Consider the following 23,713-nt stretch of genomic DNA (forward strand, 5'->3'; position numbering starts at 1 on the left):
ATATTCTTTAATAGGCATTTTGCATACCACAGAGAGATGGTATAAAGGGTGCTGTGTGATGTAGTTAGTTGTGCATCAAGATGCTTTGATTCTGTAGTGTTAGAAAAATGGGTCTCCTGCCGTGCTCGGCACTTAGTTGTAGAATCCACTTTCTAGTTAGTGTTCTACTTTTGGATGAAATCAGATCAAAGCAATGGTGACTCATTTTTGCCTTAATTCTTTTTCTACTTTAAATACAAGATGAATAAAGAGTATGCTATTCAAAATTAATCAGAATATTATGGTGTAGCTTAGATGCTATAACAATTCCACATAATTCCATAGCAACCCACAATAATTGTGAGTGTTAAAGTTAAAAAAAAAAAAAAAAAAAGAAAAAAGAAAAATGTCCCAGGACAGTGCCCTACACTTTGCCATAGTTACCAGGCTCTGCTGCGTAATAATGTCTTTATGTTTATGCCATCTAGTATATTTCTCCATTGGTAGCATTTATCCCCCAAGTTAGGGCTATCATGGAGGTTGGTACCATGGATTTCTCTTCCTTTGACCCAACATTTGAAAAAACAAATGGGCAAAATCTCCAAACAATAAAGAAGTCTTCAAGGAGGAGTTGTATTTACGAAGATAGTTCAAGGCATCCTGACCTTTGTCTTTGCGAGTGGTGAGGATTTCTCATTCTAGTTGCCTCACTCTTGAGATAACTCTGCCCAAGCACATATTTGAAGATTTGTTTTTTTCTGACTTTTAGAATTGTGAAATATTAATTTATTTTCCAGCTTTTATTTTAATCCAGAAACAAAGTAGTCAGTAATTTGCTATTTTGTGATGTTTTTGCTGTTCTTTGCTCTAGGGAATATATGCTACAGTGTAAATTTTTGAGGATTACCAAAATAGTCTAGCTATTTTATTTTCTTAAATGTTAGTTTTGTTTTAACATTTAACATTTTATTTATACTTGTTATATATTCTCCATAAGAATGTTTTTTGCTCCATAGAATTTCACCTTGCATATTATGTTACACAGAAAGTGTGATGTATAATTTAACAAAATCAGTTATAAAAGATTTAAGCCATGTGCACTTAAATGTAATAGCCTATTTTCCTACATTCTATCTGTGATTCAACCTCCTCTGTCAGTTTATTTTACATCTTCAATGGAGCATAGAGGAAAAAATATATAATATGAACAAAAGAAGTAAGTTTTTATTGAAAGTAAGCATATGATGATATTTTTATTGTATTTATGACACAGACCACCTCAGTGACCATGAACATTTGCAATGATCAATCCTTTGATTTGCATTGGAAGTTTGATATTTTATTTAAGTATTTCTGTAACTGGCATTTACTATAATTACCTAAAGCTCTGAAAGAGAAACAAAATTCAGCAGCACATATGGGAACAGCAAATTTGCACTGAGGTAAGAAACAAAGAAACACAATTGAGGTTCTCCATATTTATGTGCTTTTTGCTTCTAGAATTAGATGAAACCTTGCTATGAGATTGGAGTTTCAAATTCCAAATATTTTCTTTCATTCCATAGGTGCCTTTTTATTTTGTTGATTATTTCTTTTGCTGTGCAGAAGCTTTTTAGTTTGATGTAATCCCACTTGTTTATTTTTTGCTTTTATTACCGTTGCTTTTGATGTTCAATCCAAAACATTATCACCAAGACTGGCTGTCAAGTTGCTCACCCCCTATATTTTCTTGTAAGAGTTTTAGGGTCTTAGGTCTTATATTCAAGTCTTTAATCCATTTTGAGTTGACTTTTGTGTAAGGTATAAGGTGGTGGTTCAGTTTCTTTCTTTTGCATGTGGCTATCCAGCTTCCCATCACCATTTATTGAAAAGGCTGTCCTTTCCCCATTGTATATCCTTATATCCTTGGCTCCTTTGTCATAAATTAATCAACCATATGTGTGTGGGTTTATTTCTGGGCTCTCTATTCTGTTTCATAGATCTATGTGTCTGTTTTTATGCCAATTCCATACTGTTTTGATTACTATAGCTTTGTAACACAGTTTGAAATCAGGGAATATGCTGCCTCCAGCTTTGTTCTTTTTCAAGATTGTTTTGGCTGTTAAGGGCATTTTCACAATATCTTTCCATTTATTTGTGTTCTCTTCAATTTCTTTCATCACTGTCTTACAGTTTTCAGTGTACATATTTTTCACCTTGGTTATATTTATTTCTAAATATTTAAATATTTTATTTTTGATGCTACAGAAATGAGACTGTTTTACTTATCTTTCTGATAGTTTCTTGTTGGTGTTTAGAAGTGCAACTGATTTTTATATATGACTTTTTTATTCTTCAACTTTACTGAATTTGTTTATTCAGACAGTGTTTTAGTGGAATTTATAGGCATATATATAACTACATGTATATAGCTATGTATATAGTTATATATAGTTATATATGTTATCTGCAAATAGAGACAGTTTACTTCTTCCTTTCTTATTTGGATGCCTTTTATTTCTTTTTCTTGCTTAATTGACCTGGGTAGCACTTCCAGTGGAGAATTGTTTCTTTGTTTAAAAGTCAATGATAGTAACAAGGATGAAGCTTAGAGAGGAAAATTATATGTCATTGCAATATGATAAAATAAGCTGTGTAATAATATGAGCTTTTATTTAAAAATTAGTCGAGGTTAGTTTTCAAAGAGCTAATCTCCCTTAAAACCAGTCACAGTGCTCTTAGAGACCACTTTCTTGCTGAAGGTCAAATGATTCTCACTCATCATCGTTTAAATCTATTTTTCATAAAACCCCAGGAAAGGTACAGCCATAGTCTTTCTAGCTCTCAGCTAGGCTATAACAGAGGTTGCAAAGTACAGCCTACAAATCCAGTATACTGCCTACTTTTGTAAATAGAGTTTTACTGGAACAAAGTCATGCTTGTTTGGTTATATATTGTCTATGGCTACTTTTGCATTGCAGTGACAGAGTTTGCAGGAGACTATATGACCCAGAAGACTGAAACAGTATCTGGCACTTTAGAGGAAGAAGTTTGGCAAAGTTTGGGCGGAAATCATCTACCCAAAATAAGATCTCTAGATCAAAACAGGTCTCCCTTTTATGTCCTCATCTCTATTTTTGTGCTTTTATCACCCAACACAGTTGTTGATTTTGTTTTTCCTGTCTTGCTGATTCTGATCTTGAATACTTGTGTTCAGAATTTCAACATTTCAATTCAAGATTTTGTATTTTTAGCTTTCTGAGTAAAGGAAAAGTAGTGAAGTAAGAAATTTATTTTTGCATTTTTGTTTCTAATCTTTTCGGTCAGTCTTTTTACCTGAGGATACGTATTTTCTTCCTCGTTGTTATTTTCCTTTACTCTACACTTTTCTTCCCTTTTTTCCTTTCCCCATTTACCCATACCTGAAGTAATTTAATAAAACAGCAAATCTGGAGCTCTTTTGGTAAGGCTTTTCAGTTTATACCTTAAGGAAAAGGGTGTTTTCCTCTTTCATGAAAAGCTGCCCAGATAATGCCATCTTGGCCATCCCAGATAGCATATGGCCATCTCATACCTGATGGTATCTGGAACCATGTAGTTCATGAGTGGGGATTTGGGGCTTGGTTTAGGTTGGGTTAGGTTGCTCTTAGACTTTGTTTCATTGCTTTTGTTGTTATTGTTGTATATGGGATTTTTTTGGGGGGAGCGCTCATCCTTTCTAAGGATTCTGCAGCATACACAGAACCACTTGTAAGAAACAGACCAAAGAGATAGGAAAACTTAGAACTAGTAGATGCATAAGTCCTGGAGATCTAATGAACAGTGAATATAGACAACAGCATGATATTATAATCACCAAACTTGCTAAGAGACTAGATCTTAATTATTCCCCCCACAAATTAGTAATGATAATTATGTGATGTGATAGAGGTGCAGTATATGAATGTATCAAGTTAACATGCTGTACACCTTAAACTGACAGAGCATAAGATGTCAAATATATTTCAATAAAAAAATTTACACAGGGTTATACATCAAACATATTTTAATTATATAAAGCACACCCACAAAAAAGAGAGTGCAGGGTGTATCCCTCAGCACCTGTGCAGCTCCCTGTCCTAATAGAGCAGCCAGGCTAGTCTGTTAAGTATATGCTCTGTGTGTGCATGTTAAGAGATCAGGGAAGATAGCTTGAGAGAATAAGGGTCATGTTACTAGAGAATTTCTGGGTGTTTGGCATTTAAAAGTTTACGACAATATGCATGTTCTAATGAGGTGTATAGTCCCGTCATACCAAATCTTATAAAGCTGTCATCATTAAACCTTTTTTTCTATAATTTTTAATTCATTGTAACCAGGACACTCAGGTGTTATGTCCAATTGAAGAAGAAAATACCAACTCTCTCTAGTTTTTAAAAATGTTTCTTGAATTAATGAAATACGTCCTAGGCATGTAACATAAACATGAATTGCTAAGGTTTCTGTTGCACAGATGTCTGCTGTTTTGCATCTATATGTGAAAAAACATGTTTTAAATTTTATATATACTTATATATGAAATTTTGCCTTTTGAGGAATTAATATTTAGTCATATTTAATCAGTTTTATCCCACATACCTCTTGTGATCCATTTTATCCATCCTTATTTATTGTGATCCAAACAGATTGTGTTCTAACAAGGTTAGAAAAACTAACAAAATAGCAGCAAATATTTAAAAAAAAAATTCTGATTAATTTGCTATAAAAGAGCCATGACTTTGGTGGCAGGAAAGCTATTTTTCTTAACTCTGTAGAAGTGCAAGATGGGCAGAAATGGAGCCTGGAACTTCCTTGCAGTAGTTTAGATCAGTGGTTCTCAGACTTTAATATGTACATTCGTCACCCGGGCAGCTTAATAAAGTGTAGACCCTGATATCCATATCTGGAAAGGGACCCAGGATTTTGCAATACTTGTAAGGTCCCAGGTGATACTGATGCTGGTGTCCATGGACCACACTATTAGACTTCCTGCCTAACAGCAAGTTTTTCTCTATATACAGCAGGTTGATAATGTGGAAAAGTGAAACCCAGTGTAGACCAACTGCAGCTGTTGAGATATACTCTGATAAGGAAGGGATGCACTTGCTGAAACTTGCTGTGATTGTAAAATATTAGTCGTAAGCAAGAGTGTTAACTAAGTGAAGGATTGTGAATTCCTGAAGGTTTTATCCTGGCTTCCCCTTATCTAAACACAGTGCTGGTATGGAAAACCTGTAAGAAGACTGCATTTATCTTGATGACAGCATCTCTCTGGGATGTTTGTGTTCCCTTGAACCCTGGGCTCCTTAATGGATTGCTTATTTTTCTTATGTAACTTTTTGGCTTATTCAAGTTTTGAATGACATGAATGCAAAACAAGGTGTTTTTTTGAGTCACTTGGACCTTTGCTCACTTCAGACTTCTGGGAAGAATTTGGTTGTCAGATTAGAGCAGGGGCACAAATTATTTGGTATGATTAATAGCTTGAATGGGAAAGGTAGCTATATACATATATATATATATATATATACACACATATATATACACATATACACATATATATACATATATATATATATATATATACACACACACATATATATGTGTATATATATATATATATATATATATATATATATGTATATATATGTATTTTTTCCCTCCTGAATTTTTATAAAGGTCTATAACTGAGGGTGGAGCCGTTCTAAAAACAGAGTAATATTCTCATGGAAGTAGATACATAAAACATACTTTTAAGTTACAAAATTACATAATTATTTATAATTACTCTTGCCTTATACACAAATATAGTAGAGAATTTTAGGTTTTACTATTTATTATACAGTTAGTTCTGCTGTAGCAGTCCTATGCATTCTTAAAAGTCATTACACTATGCAAAATCATTCCCCAAAAAACCCCACAGGACTTATGGGAAAAATGACTGTACACTCAAAAACTTCATCAATGAAACATTTTTATAAAAATGGAACCAATAAAAATGATAGCACAGTTTTATATATATTAAGAAATTAAGATATGCATAAATACTACAATACAGTACTTTACCTTGAAAATACCTGCAATATGCTTGTGTAAGTAGACATGGAAAGGGTAGCAGCTTGTGAGTTACTATTAAATATAGGAGAAGGGTTGAGGAGATTGGATGGAAAGTTGTAACACTAGCTGCAGGGGGGTGTGGCCCCTAGCAACACCTAGCTAGTAGATGTCTGACGTGTGTGGCCTTTGGGTGTGTTTTGTGTATTCATACTGGGCTGGGGTCAGCTGGGTGCTGTTTTTTGCCTGTATTTAGTGTTTCTCATGGGTAATATTCACCTTGTGCTCAGATTATTTCCAATATATCAAATGCACTTAAAATTTTATATGTTTTCAAAACAAATGTTATAGCAGAACTGACCATATGTGAAATTTCCCACTTGGAGAAATGAAACTTTTTATTTTATTGCAATTCAGTTGCACAGGCACCAGGGGGAGTAGTAGGTTCATGTTTCGCAATAGCACTGACCAGTGCTTTTCTTAGTGTTGCAGCTGCACATATGGTAGATTATTATCATTTTATGGTTACGGTTATAAGCAATTTGGTAGAAAACGACAGCTAAATTATGCAGTGTTACTTTTATTTGTTTTAATTTTGTAATCTAAATATATTTTTTTAAATGAGAAAACAAAAGGCAAAATAATTTTTAGGAGTAAGTAACTCTCCAGTGGCTTAGTCTTGTGCCACCCAGTGGAGCTTGCATTTCATTTCTAATCGATCTCTTGTGTACGATAGACATCGGAACATATAGCTGAGGGGTTATGTCTGTATTCTGGGGAATGAATGTTTTCAGCTACATCATCGTGACTCCTACTACTTATTAAAAGGGAGATTTCACTGGCATTTTGATTGATAAATCTGTGCATTTTTAAATCCTCTACCATTTCCTAGAAATATAACATTCCCAAATTTTATTCCAGGAGGCATCCCTAGAAATGCTGCCAAAACCAATTTACTTCCCTAAGTCCTGTCAGGATTTGGTGCAGTGCTGCACAGACTGCTCACTGGGTACAGGCATCATGGCCCATTGGCATCTTTACATAAAGCCCTTTTTTGAGTTGAAGGAACTAATAACATTTCAGGGAAAAGATGTGCAGAGTGCCTGCCTTGTTTGTTTGGAACTTGTATATTCAAAGAGAGTGTCAGGTCATTGGTACCTAACACATCTATGAAAGTTACTGTGATTCAACTCTGAATACATATCTATTATAAAAGAACAGATTTTCCTTGAGTAAAGGGACTAAATTTTTTTTTGCAATATTTAGTTACATAGCTATTTTCGTTATTAAACCTTCCTTAGATATTTTCCTTGACTTGCTCAGCATTAATACCTGTTGATACCTGTATGGTGATCTGTATATCTTCAAACACAGTCTGTTATTTCTATATGATCTATATATTTCAGAGCCATTACCTGAACTAGGTGAAAGATATTTATAAATTGCTTGATCTTTGAAAATATTAATCCAGTAAAGTAATGTAGTGCTTATAATCTTTATTCTGTTAGTATAAATAGTTCATGTCAGTGATTTTACTAGTGTGGGGAGCTATTTAGCATTTTTCATTGCTTTTAAGTTTTATTTAAACAATTATACAAATGATACAGATGGAACTAGAAAAAAATTTGGTTGGGCATTAGAAAATTAAACCCTACTGTAATCTTTTTGATGCCACTTGGAAAAAGAGAAGAAATTTTATTTTGATGAATAACAAGTCCTTAATATATTCAATGTGATTACTTTTTTTATAGTATATAGGTAACCCTAACTTAATTCTTTTGTATTATACCATATGTCATTCTGGATTCACTTCAGAGGGTAATCAAGTCAGGAACTAATCATGCAATATTCTCTAGCAAAGTAAATTTTGTTTTCCTTCAAATGAAGCTGTTGTGTATTAGCACTTTCTTCATAATAAAGTGACATCATTCAACAATATGATGATGCTCTAAACAGTAATAGGATGTTAAAACTATTTGGAACAGTAACTTTTGTTATTTAAGTGTAAAAATCCAACAGTTATGATTTGAAAATACTGAGAACAACTTGGGAAACTGGAGTTTTAACAATTGTCATATTGACATTTTATATGCTGCATAAATGCCAAATATGTATATGTACTCTTCCGGGTAATGATCATGTTTGTTCCGGGACTGCTGTAGAACCTCACATTACACTGCTTTTCTTGAATATAAGGTCATGGGAAGAGGAAGAGAAAACAGTAAGTTCTAGGACATTATCTTAGGGAATATCTGCATTTAATGCTGGGTAAAGGAAGGGGAAAGTCAGTAAAAGAGATTAAAAAAGGAGCAATCGGGGCGCCTGGGTGGCTCAATCGGTTGGGCATCCGACTTTGGCCTAGGTCATGATCTCATGGCTGGTGAGTTCAAGCCCTGCATCGGGCTCTGTGCTGACAGCTCGGAGCCTCGAGCCTGCTTCTGTTTCTGTGTCTCCCTTTTTCTCTGCCCCTCCCCTGCTCATGCTCACTGTCTCTGTCTCTATCTGTCTTTCAAAAATAAATAAACATTAAAAAATTTTTTTTAAAACTGTTGAGAAAAAAAAAGAAAAAATAAATAAAAAGGAGCAGTCAGTAAGAAGGTAGAATGAGCCAGTAACTCTAAAACCAGGAGAGGAAATCCTTCGAAGAGGGAGAAAATGGGCAGCAAAGAGGAGGAAGCCCCAAATCAGGTTGTAATATTTAGTACTTAATAAAATTAGAGGATATTTTTCATGAATACAGTGAAAACTGACAGGACAGGAAAACATATCGTATTGTGTAGAGAGGTCATCCTAAAGGTGCGATGACGAGAGAATTGGAAAGCAGGGGTTTAGACTGTCCAGGAGCCAAAGCATTGGTCCCCTGGCTCAAGCCTCTTTTATTTTTGCAAATTGTCTGATAACAGCAGGCACATACAACATAGTATTTGGCATCTTGACGGGCTGTGCACCTGCAGTGTATTCCATACTGGGTCATGAGTACATCTGGCACCAGCTAAAACATTCTTATCCCCAGGCCTGGCGCCCGTATGATGTCCTTTTGGAGAGAAAGAGCAGTCCTGGCGGCCTTCTGTCCTCGGAATGAAACTGATTTCAGTTTCTTGCTGCTCTGTCCCTTTCCTTCAGGACATTCTTATGGTGCCTCCAGCATCTTGTCCTCCAACAGTATTGGGCCAAAAATCAAATTGGAAATGAAGAGGCACCTGGGTGGCCCAATCGGTTAAGCATCTGACTCTTGCTTTCGGTTCAGGTCATGATCCCCGGGTTGTGGGATCAAGCCCTTTGTTGGGCTCTGCACTGAGCATGGAGTCTGCTTAAGATATTCTCTCTCTCTTTCTCTGCCCCCACCCACTTGCTTGCACACACTCTCTCTCTAAAAAAAAAAAAAAAAAAAAATTGGAAATGTTAGAAGTTGAGACAAAAAGTATAAATATTTTAGAGTGTTGATAATGATGGGGAAGAGAGAGAAATGTTGGCAGCTTAAGAAGAAAATATTATTTGAAGTGGGCTTTTCTTTTTCTTTCTTTCTTTCTTTTTTTTTTTTTTTTGAGAGAGAGAGAGAGAGAGAGAAAGAGAGAGTCTTAAGTGGACTCCATGCTCAGCACAGAGCCCAACATGGGACTTGATCTCATGACTATGAGATCATGACCTGAGCCAATCGAGAGTCGGATTATTCAACCAACTGAGCCACCAAGGCACTCTGAGAAGGGCTTTTTGTAGGATGCATTTAGTTTAAGGGTTATAAGAAGTAGCCAAGAGCTATTGAAATCATGAAAAAGATAAAATAATATCTATGACAATATCTGGATAACCTAGAAGGGAGTGAAGTCAGCAACACAGATGGAAAAATTTGTCTGAGAAAGCATCCACTCATTCACTCCTTTCACTCATTCATTCAACATTTGTTGAATGTTCAGACCTGAGGGAGTGATTTATTGAGATGGGAGTTGTGAAGAAATTGTGGATATTTAACAAGGTCATGTTGGCCATCTGTCTTTTTAATGCAATAATTATGAAATGCATGTTTTAGAGAAATACTTTCAGATTGTACTTAAAAATGCGTAAAATTTTTGCTGTTACTCCCTAATTATTCCATTTTAAGTTTCTTCTTTATCCCTATCAGACAATGTTACAACTTATGTTTCAGCTATCAAACATAATTTAGAAAATTTAAGAGAAGAAGGAAAGCCTATTTATCTATATTTGTACCTCGTTATGTTCTTTCTTCCTTCCTGATATTCCAACATCCCTACCTTCATTTCCTTCTTTTATAGAGAATCTTTTGTCATTCTTTTAGAATAGATCTACATTCCATTAGTTGTCCTTCTGAGAATTTCTTGATTTCTTCTGCATTTTTGAAGGATATTTTTGCTGGATATAGAATTCTGGGTTGACAGTTCTTTTAGCACTTGAATAATGTGCCACTTCCTTCTGGCCCCCATGTTCTGTGATGAAAATACATCATCATTCGATTTCCCTCCCTTTAAATAATAGTGCCACTTGTCTCTTGCTTTCAAGGTTTTTCTTCATCTTTAGTTTTCAAAAGTTTATGATGTGTCTTGGCATGGATTTCTTTGGGTTTATCCCATTTAGGGTTTTCTCAACTTCTTGACTCTTGCCAAATGTGGGAAATTTTCAGGCATTAGTTCTTCATATATTTTTTCCAGCTCTTACCTCTTTCTGCTCTCTTTCTGGGATTCCAGTGACATGAATGCTGCATCTTTTGTTATAGTCCCACATGTCCCGGAGGCTCTGTTCCTTTTCTTTTTCAGTCTGTTTTCTCTTTTGTTCTGATTGGATAATGTGTATTGTTCTCTCTTCAGCTTCTCTAATTCTTTTCTCTGTCCTCTCCATTCTGTTGTCTGTTTTTATCCTGACCATTGCGTTTTTCAGTTCTAAAACTCATTTGATCGTTCTTCATATTTTCTGTTTCTTTGATAAGACTTTTTTTTCATTTGATTCAAACATGTCTATAATTGTTTATTGAAGCATCTCATGATGGCTGCTTTAAAATCCACACATCTGTGTCATTTCAGTATTAGCATCTGTTGACTGTCTTTTCTCACTCAAATTGAGATTATCCTGGTTCTTGGTATGTCAAGTGATTTTTAGTTGTATTCTAGACATTTTGGGTGTTATGTTCTAGTCTTATTTAAGTCATCCCTTTTAGCACACCTTTTCTGACATCACACCCGTGGGGAAAGATAAGTCCTCCCCTGTTTAATTTTAGGTGGAGATGAAAGTTTGTCACTAGACCTCTGCTGATACCACCCAGCTTTCCAAATGGCCTCTGCTGTTACTGCTGGTAGGGTCGCGAAAGTCTTGGCTTTCCACTCAGCTTCTTCACATCACCCCACTAGGGAGGGACACCTCATTAAAGCTAGTTGGGAGCTGAAATCCAGGCTCCCTATGAGGCCTGTACTGAAATCATAAATGAGGTGGAGGAAGAAGTCATTACTGTCAGGTAGGGATTAAAATCCTGGCTCCGCACTCAGTCTTCTTGGATAACACCCCAGTGGAAAGGGGGTGTGTGGTAGAGGGACATCTAAGTCCAGACTTCTCATTTAGCTTTTGCTGATGGAGGTAGGGTTGGGGTTGCAGTGTTTTCTGTGCTGCTTGGCTAGAGTAAGGCAGTTCTTATCTAAAAGTTTTCCATTTTGGTAGGCATCCCTTTCCCTCTTTTTTGGGGGGACACATATGGGTCCATTGGCATTTCTGGTTTGTTGACTTCTCCAGCACCCAGTTCAAGGTATTTGAACCAAAAACAAAACTAGGCAACTCATCAGTGTTCTCTAGGTTCTGAGGCCCCAGCCTCTGCCATCTTCTCTCCATTTTCAGTCTTCTTATGTTTTTTTTTATATATAAAGTCCAAAGTTTTAATTGTACTTAGTAAGAGGAATAGGGAAAATTATGTTTATTCCATCTGATTTGGAACCAGAAATCCCATTGTACTAACTTACTTTTTTCTTTAAAAGAATATTTTTGGTTGCTGACATTGACTCAATTTTCTGAAGACATCCTATTATAGTTAGATGTCTTACCTTAATCCAGAAGAGGATATTTTCCATCCTCCCAGTGCAGACATGGGTGAATTGTTTTAGTAGACAGAGACTAACTGTAGAAAGTTTCTGCTTCCTAGTGGAACTGCTTAATATAGTAAAAACTATATAATGGAAATCATGGGCTTTAACTATTCTGTTCATTACTTTTAAATTTTATGATAGATCCAATTCTCTATTGTTAAGCATATATAGATAAAAACTTAGGTCTCAGAGATTGTTCTTTTAAATGTGGCCTCTTGGTTGATTTATTTAGTAGTCAATAGTGTTAAAATAGTCGAGTCAAAACCTAACTCCATGATTTTAATGACATTGTAAAACTTTTCTCCTTGAATGTTTTGAGCTATTTCTCTGTAACATTTCTGGAATGGAGGGTCAAGCAAATAATCTGGTTCTTTACCAGTTTTTAAAATATCATTCTGCTAAACAGTCCACATAAGCTCAATTATATTAGGAACCAGTGAAGTAAAGTTGTTCATAAAATGCTTTATTACCTTCAGTCTTTGCAGCATTTGCTGAGTTTAGATAATAAACCTGCACATAGAAGTTACTTAATTTTTCTCTGAGCAATAATTTACATTTGTGAGCAGTAGCCTCAGTCATTTTCAAAGAGGCCAGAAATGAGATATTCCTACTACTTTTTCCCATTTAACCTTAAAATGTTAGATATGATTCCATTCTATAAGAAATCTCCTTTTTCACTCTAGTTATGAATACTATTTTATGGACATTGTTTGATTTTTACTTAGAATTATTATACTAGGTCGTATTTTCATCCTTCATGGAAAAGCATATGCAACTCTGGCAAAAGTGCTGCCCCCCAAGTCCATAGAGAATGGTGTAGCAACAATTAGACTGAATTCAGAAACCATACTGCACACATAGGCTTAACAGTGTGCTTGGACAAAGTAAGAGGCTGAATATCTTTTTGAAAGTAGAAGAGAAAAATGTGGTTGTTTACTTTTCCCATGGACTCTTCCCCCGGTATAAATTTTCTAGCCCTACGGGTAATGTTTGCTAATTGTTATTACTTCAGCAGCCAGTCACAATAGAAATGGTATAGTGCTTAAAAATCTAGAATACTGCTTCCTTCTAAAGAAGAAAATGGGTTATTTCACTTTCCTATTTTATTTTCTATATACTTCTTTCAAAAACAAAAACAGTTGACCAAAAGAGAGGAAAAACACCCATCATATTCTAAAGATGGATTAAAGAGAAGAAGCAAAGGAGTCTGATAATGTGTTATATGCCTCAGTATAAAGGAGGAGAACAGGCTTCCTTCCCACTGATACCAAGGAAGAGGGAGGGGACTTAGATATGCATCTTCAGAGTGGGGTCCCCAGATCAGCCATCAGATCACTTGGAAGGAAGCTTATTAGAAAGGTAGACAGAATCTTGGGCCCTACCTCAGATTTACTGAATCAGTATCTGCTTTCTAGCAAGAATTACAGGTGATTCCTATATACATTACTTTCTAGAACACACTGAGCTAGTGGTTCTATGACTTTACTCCAAATCCCAGCTCAATGGCAGAGTGACCTTAGGTAAATTGTTAACCATTTTGTGCAGCAAATTTATTTGTAAAATGAGAGTAATAATAGTATCTAATGTTTTTTTTTTTTCCTTTCGAGGAGAACTAAGTACAATAATGTCTTTAAAGTACTTAGAAGTGCCCTGCCCCAAAGTACAGCCATGCACAGATGCTCTAATTCAGGTACCTATTCCTGGTAAGAAGCATTTAGTTCTGTGCTGGGTAATGCTGGTATCTGACTCTATACAAGAACTCCAATGAGGAATCTAAAGAGGTGAGAGATGACAAACACAACACTTAGGAGAGCTAGAAGATGAACTGTATGAGGAAAGTATAATGCCACTGGATTACTTAGTTTAGAGAAGAAGAATAAGGGATCTCTTAAACTGAGTACATTTCCACTTGGAAATGAATAAATAGCAGCATAAATAGTTCAAGTAAACAAATAGAAGAATATGAAGAAAGGGAAGTATCATGTATATTGAGACTGATAGTTTGTGGAAGGTTTTAATTTAATGACAAGAATGAAACTCTCCTGTTTGAAGATAGGAAACAGAATGAGACAAGTTCTTTCTAAGGAGTTTTTAATCTGTTCCTCATGGCTGAGCTAGTAGACCCCACCCAGCTTGATGTTTAGCTCTGCTTCACAAAGCATTATACGTACAACTTCACTTACTGGCCTTTCAGAGTCTAGAAAGCTTAGTGTGCAGTTTTCAGTGGTCTGTATTGTCAGGAATATACCCTCTCTAAAACTGGAAATTTTCAAGTGTTAAATCATTGTTACCACAGTTCACCTTATAAATGGTTGGGGGAGGGGTGAGATAACAACCTTCTTTTTCTCCGATTCTAGACTGGTTCCTGTAACTCAAAAAAGGCTGAATGATTTAAAGCAGCCTTCCAAATGGTGAAAATACTTATCCTTTGGGTCTGGCTGATACACTGAACCTTTAAACAAAAATACATTTTTAAGCAAGTTAGAAACAAGAGAAAATGCATGGCTTTCAATAGAAATGTTTTTGCAACCTTGACTTTAATATCTACCATGAATGTAAATGTATATCATTAGAGTGTTACATGAACAGGAAATCAAAGAAATAAAAACTCTGGTCAATCTGGCACATCAATTGCCTGTTTTTTAGGATATCTGTATGTGAACTTTTAGTTGTGAACACATGTCCTTGCTTTAAGGTTGGAGAAATAAACCTTGGGTCTCCATTGTGTGATTAGTTTCCTGAAAACCTCAGGGTCTGATGATCTGAGCAAAGACAGAATCTCAATTGTCTCAGTGCCAAGTCTGTTGTGCCCCATCCTGTTTTGCAACTCTGCAGAAAATAAGGTAGAAACTGTGATGCTTCAAAAACTCTAAAAAAGCTAGTTAATTACTCTAATTAGATCTCTTTACATGTCTCCTGTTTTTGTTGCCATTGTTCAAACAGAGTAAGTAGAATCCAGAAGAAACTGGGTGAAGCGTTTCTCTTCTTTTGTAAACGTCCAGAGTGTTGTTTTCCTCTGTTTGTTTTGGGGATATGTTCCTTTCCTCCAACAGATTAGTATCATCAGGAAATTGGAAAATACTGTGGTCTTGCACTGAATTTGCCATATAATAATTAAAGGGAAAATTTCAGACTTGTATCAGTAGGTTGTACTCCAGCACAGATCACAACTTAATATAAGGGTGTAAAGTTATTGTCATGTGAAGTTCTTGTCTAGCTCTGCTAATCAATTCGTCTTGGTATCACTTTTTCTTTTACCAACAATCCATTTTTAATTGTATACATTATCATTGGGTACCGAACTAGTTATATAATTTGGACCTCTGTTTATCTCTGACAATGTATGTGTACTGTTTTTTGAAGGGGGGAGGGGTAGGAAATGATTGTGAGAAATATGACATGGTCAAAAGCCATTTGCTTCAAGGTGGGAAAATATTATGAAGTTAGAACAATTTAAAATTTTAATGAATCAGTATTTTTAGCCATCCTCTTGACTAATTGAAAGAATATATGGTCTATCTATAGTTTGTTTCAATTGCCAGCCCAAAGCTAACCCGAAATTCAGTAGACACTCCTTTACTTTTATTCTTTTATTCATTTCTCTAACATTTTTGAAGTGCCTGCTGTGTACTAGAGAGATACCCAGATTAATATACTATTATTTCCAGGAACACATAGCCCACTTCAGGTGATAGTGATACAAAATAATTTTAGCAGTATGCTATTTACTATAATAAAGGTGCTTAACTCTGCCTAGGAATTCAAAGATGGAGGAAGAAATGACATAAGGGCAAATTTGAAAGGATCAACAGGAATTTTGTAGGTATAAGGATAGGCAAAACATTCTAAGTACGATACACGGTATGTGCTATCTTTATATGTATACATTATGTACTGTGTTGGTGTTCAGAGTGAAGGGTGTACCTGCTCTAGTGACCATCTTTGAGTTCCCATATTTCCTTGGGAGTCTTGTGATTAATGGATGGCATCAGAGTTGGAGCCTCACGGTCACTTGTTTTTATCTCAAAGTGACCCTGAGTAAAACATCTCTTATTATCCAGAAGCTTCTCTCTTTGATGTGAAAAATAACATAACTGTCATCCACCAAAACAGTGGGAGAAATGGTGAATAACCAAGCAGTGTCAAACTTGTGTTCTGGCAAGGGTCACCAGTAGCCTTCTCAGCCCTCTGTCTTTAACTGGCATGGCCTCTGCTGCTTCGGATACAGTCAACTGTATTGATTCTTCTTCCTTTGATTGATTATTGATTCCTCTTCCTTTGCCTGCCCTTTCTATGTTATTGTTACATTGGCCCTCTTCTCTCAGTTTGAAAATATCTTTCTCCAAGTGGCTTTCCCTTGTTCCTCAGTCACTTGTTTCCTTAGGGCATGCTAGCAGAGCCCAACACAATGTTCTTGCCATTATTTCCATCATTCGTTATTGTATGTGCTTGATTACCTGCCTGCCTTGCTGGATGATAAGCTCCCTGCAGGAGACAGTGTTGCTGTTGTTCATCACTGTATGTCTAGCGTCTGGCACAGTCTCAAATGCTAATGTACTCAGTAAATTGTGTTTATTCAGTAAATATTTGTTGAGTACCTATTATGTAGGCTAAGGAATTTGGCAATAAACACAACATGAATATTCCTGCTCTGTGGAGCTTTTTATTGAATGGGTGAAAGAATGAACAAATGAATGAATGAAGCTACACATTCCCTGGACAATGTTACACACTCTTGTGTTCAGCCACCACGTATAAAGTGATTAACTCCCAAATTCTTTATTTCTACTGAGACCTCTTTTCTGAATTCCAGGCCCAGCATCCAAGTGTCATGTATTAGCCATCTTGAGTGAACACTCCCCAAGCATCCCCACTCAGTGTGTCTAAAGTGTGCTTTCCCTTCCCCCAAACCTTTTCTTTACTGTGCACTCTGTGTCCTGTTGAAGGCAACTATGCGTCTGGTCATACATCTTGTCTTCCAGTTCATAAGCTGACAGTGTCTTAAATCTTCCTCCCTAGCCCAGTCCCCCTAATTTCCACCATTGTTCAATTCAGACCCCTTGTGTCTCTCATTTAGACTATTGTAGCAATTTTCTAATCAGTTGTTTTGATTCTGGTCTTAAGCTTCCCAATCCATCCTTCATATGCCTACCAAAGGTATCTTTATAAAATGCAAATTGATTTTAAGACATCCGTCAGTGAGTTGTACAGAAATAAAGTCTGGGGCACCTGGGTGACTCAGTTGGTTAAGCATCTGACTCTTGGTCTCAGTTCAAGTCATGATCTCACTGTTCCTGGGATTGAGCCCATGTCAGGCTCCTGCTTAGGATTCTCTCTCCCTCCCTCCCTCCCTGCTCCTCCCCCGTTCTTGCTCTCTCTCTCTCTCTCTCTCTCTCTCAAAAATAAATAAATAAACATTTAAAAATTTTTTAAAAAGTAATAAGGTCCAGCAACTTAGTGTAACATTCCTGATCTGGCCCCTGTTTGCCCCTACCACCTCATCACACCTCCCTACCTATGACCAGTTTCCCATCCATGCTGTACCACTTGAAGTTCCATTAGGGTGCATATCAGTTTCATTCTCCATGCCTTTGCTCCTGATGATCTTTCAGCTGATGGACCTCCGCCATCCTGCCTATCCAGTGCATCAGTATACTCCTTTTCCAAAATTCATTTCTGGGGCCACAGCTGCTCTGGAGTCTTTCCTGACTGTCCCTCTTCAATGTTGTTAAAGTGACCACTTACCCCCACTTAAAAAAAAATCTCCACTGATTCCTATGTTTAAATGCCTCTCCTAGAACATGGTATTCTTATTTATTTAAATCTCTTTCTCTAAGCCCCTTGATATCATATATATTTGACATATAACACTGTGTAAGTTTAAGGTGTACAACGTGATGATTTCATATACGTGTATATTGCAGAGTGATTACACCATAATGTTAGTTTGCACATCCATTACCTCCCTGTGTGTGTGTGTGTGTGTGTGTGTGTGTGTGTATGAACATTTAAGATCTATTCTTATAGTAATTTTCAAACATACAATATGTACCTATCGTTAACTATTGCTACCATGCTGTCCCTTAGGGTTCCCCAGAATTTATTCATCTTAAAACTGGAAGTTTATATCCTTTGACCACCACCATCATTTCCCCAAACCCTCAGCCATTAGCAACCACCAATCTACCCTCTGTTTTTATGAGTTCAGCTTTGTAGACCCCACATATAATTAAGAGAATATAGTATTTATCTTTCTCAGTCTGATTTTTTTCACTTAGCAGAGTGCCCTTAAGGTTCATCCATACTGTTGCCAATGGGAAGATTCTTTTCTTTTTTAAAGCTAAATAATATTCCTGTGTGTGTTTGTGTGTGTTACATTTTTAACTCCCATCTGTTGACAGACACTTAGGTTGCTTCCATGTCTTGGCTGTTGTAAATAATGCTGCAATGAACATAGGGGTGTACATATCCCTTCATGATAGTGATTTCATTTCCATCAGATATGTACCCAGAAATAGGATTGCTAAACCATATAGTAGTCTAGTTTTAGATTTTTGAGGAACTTCCATACTGTTTTTCATAGTGGCTGTACCAATTTACATTCCCGTCAGCAGTGTACCAGGATTCCCTTTTCTCTACATCCTTGCCAGCACTTTTTATCTCTTGTGCCCTTGATCTCTTTTCAGAAAATCTATTGAATGTGTGCTCTGTGTGCTGCGCTATGCTAAGCACTTTTCATTTATTAGCTCATTTTATAGTCATAGTTGCCCTGTAAGGTGAGGTAGGAATCATCATCTCCAGATGAGGATGTCAGAGAAGTTACTCATCCAGAGGCACATTATTACTGAATACCAGAATTAAGATTTCAGCCAAGAATGTTGGGTGACACCTAAGCCTGCGCGCTAATCACTCTACATTACTGCCTTCATTACATGACTGGAAGAAAACTCGACAGGCTTTTAAAAAGTGATCTTTTGCTACCTTTCATATGCCTATCTTTGGTTCAAGGGATGGGTTTCTGTTGGTGTATCATCAGATCATACTAACAGTTTATCATCTGATTTAATGACCACGGATACACGGAGTTAGAGCTCTCGGGAGTCTGACCTAATGCTACCAGTTCTGCTTATCCCCAGATAATTTATGGTGGAAGTAGGAAGACAAGAAGAGACTAGCTAATAGTAGAAAGAAGACACAAAAAAATACAACCAAAAACAAGTTTTTGCAACTATTTATTATGGCAATTTTCAAATATATAGAAAAGTTGATAGAATAAAGCAAAGAACCACCATATATATGCTACCTAGACTTCATAGTTTACATTTTGCTCTATTTGCTGTGTCCTCTCACATATTTGCTTTTATTTTTGTTACATATTTACATAAATATATATGTATATAATTATAGATATAAATAAATGTATTTTCTTACATATATAAACATTTATTCACTTATTTTTTTTCTTGAGCCAAGTGTCATATGTCACCCGAAATATTTCACATTCATCTCCTAAGATTAAGAACATTTCTCTTTATAAACCACATTATGATATTTAATAAAATTAGCAGTAATTCCATAAGATCAACTTTTGAGTCAATATTCCAGTTTCTCTAGTTGTCCCGAGAATGTCTTCTATAGTTATTTTTCTCCCTGAGCAAGGGTCCAATCATGGTCCAATCATGGTCCATGGGTTGCGTTTCTTTGGGTCTTCAGTCTCTTAAACTAGGATAGACCTCTGACCCCACTCTCCCTCCATGACATGAACTTTTTGACGAGTTCAGGCCAAGTGCTTTGCAAAATCTCCCACATTGTCTGATTTGTTTCTTTGTGCTGTAATTTAGCTTGTTCTTTACTCTAATTTCTGTGAAATGGGAGTTAGGTTTACATATTTTATTAAATGCAAGTAAAGCATTTGGCAAGAATATCTCATAGGTAAGTTGCCCACTTTATACATTAGGGGGTGTATAATTACTGGGTTTTTCTTTTCACTGTTAGTGATCTTAAATTCACTTTGGGAAATGACTACCAGGTTTTACCATTTAAAGGTACATTTTCTTCTTTGCTCTAAGTAACTAATCTTGACACTTTATGCATATCTTATTTATTAATCTTTCACTTACTGGTTTCAGTCTCCATTGATGATTCTTGCCTGGATTTGTTATTTCATTGGGCGTTATAAAATGACAATTTAAAAAATTTGACCATTCCTTCTAAATAGCTAGCTAGGATTCTTCTATTAAGATGGGCTTTACTTTTTTTTCCCCTTTCACTCTTTTTTGTCGTTTTGAAGTATCACCATGAACTGGTAAATATTTACTCAATTTGTTATTAGAGTCACTCCTTCCAGTCCTCAAATTGTCCTAAATTTGACTGAGAGTCTCCTTCAGGGTTGCTTTTATTCATTTGGCAACCCCCCATCTACTTCTCTTTGCACACTTTTGCATTAGAGCATAGCTTACTTTGTACTTTCCATATGCCAGAATGGGAATCAGCCATTTTTCCAAGTCTTTGTTCCAGAAAATAGAGAATTTTTTTTTTTTTTAGTTTAATGATTCTCCCTTTTCTCCTCCCATAGAGACCTTCCTTCACTGAGTTCTGTATTAAATCAGGATTACTAAGTACCAGATCCCAGTATCCCAAATATCCAAGGCAAGGGTGAGATGGGGTAAGAGGGTAGCCTTTGCTATGCCAGATGAAATCTTCCAGCTCAAGGCGATCACTTTCTACTTTGGCAGCATACTAACAATATATCCTGTCTCTGGTCAGGAGACTCACATGATTTTTTTTTTTTTCTTTCTCCCTATATCCCTATTCATTCTGCTTTGACCTTTACTTTTATTTTTCTGAATTAATGCATTTTGAAGTTAAGGCTTTAAGCTTTGCAAAATGACCATTTTCCACAGCCATTTCGGCTAATTAATGTTTAGGTTTTAATATGATCTTGCTTAATATTACTTTATACTTATTTATGTTATCTTATGAAGATTTCTTTCTTTAATGAGGTTGTGACGACTGCCGTTCCTTTCAGTTCTTGAATGGTGGTTGGACAGATTACCTGTGTGTTAGATTACTGTCATGGTTGGATGTACGCCTTCCCTTAGATTGGATTTTGTACATCTGTTGCATTCTTTTCTGTCATTTGGCCAGGATTGAGTTAAATGTGTCTTTTTTTTTTCCTCACTATACTCCCTCCCCCAGATCAGTGAAGAAAGCATTTTACCCACATTTTCCTTACATAAATCTCTCTCTCCAGATGGAGGGTTGAAGTCTCATTGTGTTAGGGAGGAAGGAAAATTACTGTGTTTCCTGGACATACATTTTGGATTTTCCAGGAAAAGGGGAGCATTGCAAAATCTGGTGAATCAAGACAGATATAAAAAATTGATAAAGATAGGACTGCCTGTTTTTATATTCTGCCGAATAGCGTGTGTTTAAATGAATTTGCCTATAATTTGTCTTCAAATGCTGACATTTACCTCTTAGGCTGTATAATTGTGCTGGCTTTCTCCAGAGTACAATTCATATTCTGCATCCAGGCTAATACGTCCACCTACTATAAACATTACTGCCTATGGTAACAACCAGTATCAAACATTCTTTTTATATACGTCATAGCTGGCAGGGACTCTTGGGACCACCACACATCATTCTCGTCTTTTGAAGCTTACTGCCAAAGAGCATGGCAATGTAAAAACCAGCCTGGTCTGACATATAGTGACTTTGAAATGATATTAGCTTATTTAGAACACTTCATTCTATCGTTACTGTTTTTAAGATACTGAGGATTCAATAAGCTCTTCTAATTAATGTATTCTTTAAGCTTAGTAACCTATCCTTTTATTATGAACCGTTCCCCTTCTATAAACCATCTGTGGCTCCTTTCTTTTTGTTAAAGGTTAATAATGAGAATAATGAAGCAATTGGTTATTTATGCAGTCATGATTGGCAAAAGTTATTAGAGCAAGAACCTGCCCTGAGGCAATGATTAGGTTATGAAAATGTTAAGGAATACTGAAACCAGTCACCATTTTTGACATTTACGAAATACTATTCCCACCCTTAATCATGATGACCAGTTGTAAAAGTATTTATGTAGGATAATCTTACTGGACAGTAATTTTTATACCAACAGCATACATAATTAAGTGAGGGGGGAGATTCGGAAATGATCCGATAGAAAAGTGGGCCTGGGGAGGAAATGAGAAGGAATAGAACTCTCTCTTGGATAGAGCTGTCTCCCATACACCTGATCTATGCAGTTAGGTGACTTTTCCACTTTAGGGTTTTCGTCTTGAGCACTTTGCAAGTTTGAGGAGCTGTGGGAGAGGGTACCCCTGGTTAGATTGCTATGTTCTCCATATTGGACTGTGAAAAATGTAGAGAAGTATATGGGCAGAAAATTTCCTGATGACTGTTTTATTAATGAAACATTGACTTAACTGACATTATAGAAAAACAAGACAAAAATCTAATATAATTCCTTTATGTTTGATATGGTTAGAACTTTCTTCCTAAATCAGGCAGTAATTAGAAGTGTTATCACTTCTACTCTGCATTTTTTGTAGCAGTTTTATTGAGATATAACTCACATACAATAAAATTTACCCATTGTGTGATTCAGTGGTTTTGAGAATATTCCCAAAGCTATGCAAGCACAACTATCTAATTCCAGATCATGTTCATTACCTACCCACCCCCTGCCCCCCTGCCGAAATGATACCCATTAGTACTTGTTCCCTATTTCCCTCCCCCAGCTGCTGGCATACACTAATAATGTACTTTCTCTCTGTATGGATCTGAAGTAATTTTTCAGAAAATTGGAGTACGGGAAGTGAACATGGATGAATGTAACTTTTATTTGTGATCCCGTGTACTTAGAACTGAGTATTCTTTCCCCTAGTTCATTAGAATAGGTATTTAAAACAATTAACAAAAAAAACACCACAGTGGCATTATATAAATAAAATCATACATGTGGCCGTTTGTGTCTGGTTTTGTGAGCATAATGTATTCAAGGCTCATCCATATTATAGCATATAGCAATACTTTATTTCTTTTTATGGCTGAGTAGTATACTGTGTATACATATACCACATTTAGTTTATCCATTTATCACTTGGTGACATTTGGGTTGTTTTTACTTTTTCACTGTTATGAAGAATGTTACTCTGAATATTCATGTACAAGTTTTTGTGTGGACATATATTTTTTATTCTCTTGGGATTATTGCTAAGAATGGAATCGCTGAGTCTTGTAACTCAATGTCTAACTTTTGGGAGCACAAAATATTATTATTTCCAAAGCAACAGTGTCATGTCACATTCTCCTTGGCTATATAGGAGGGTTGTAATTTTTCTATATTTTTATCAAAGCTTTTCTTTGTTAGTCTTTTTGATTATAGCCATCCTAGTAGATGCAAAGTGGCATCTCATATTGTGGTCTTGATCTGCATTTTCCAAATGTTTAATGATGTTGAGCATATTTTCTTGTGCTGCTTGGACATATGTATATTTTCTTTTGAGAAATGTCTATTCAAGTTCATTGCTCATGTTTAACTAGGTTAGACATTTCCTTACTGTTGAATCATACAAGGTCTTTATGTA

At 36.0% G+C, this 23,713-nt stretch overlaps 1 protein-coding gene across 13 annotated transcripts in view; it reads left to right on the forward strand.

Annotated features, from left to right (window-relative positions):
- KIAA1328 (KIAA1328 ortholog) overlaps nt 1-23,713 on the forward strand; it is a 343,523-nt gene that overhangs the window by 101,019 nt on the left and 218,791 nt on the right. The window lies entirely within an intron of this gene.

Source organism: Panthera tigris, chromosome D3 (assembly GCF_018350195.1).
Source record: "Panthera tigris isolate Pti1 chromosome D3, P.tigris_Pti1_mat1.1, whole genome shotgun sequence".
Classification (NCBI taxonomy): Eukaryota; Metazoa; Chordata; class Mammalia; order Carnivora; family Felidae; genus Panthera; species Panthera tigris.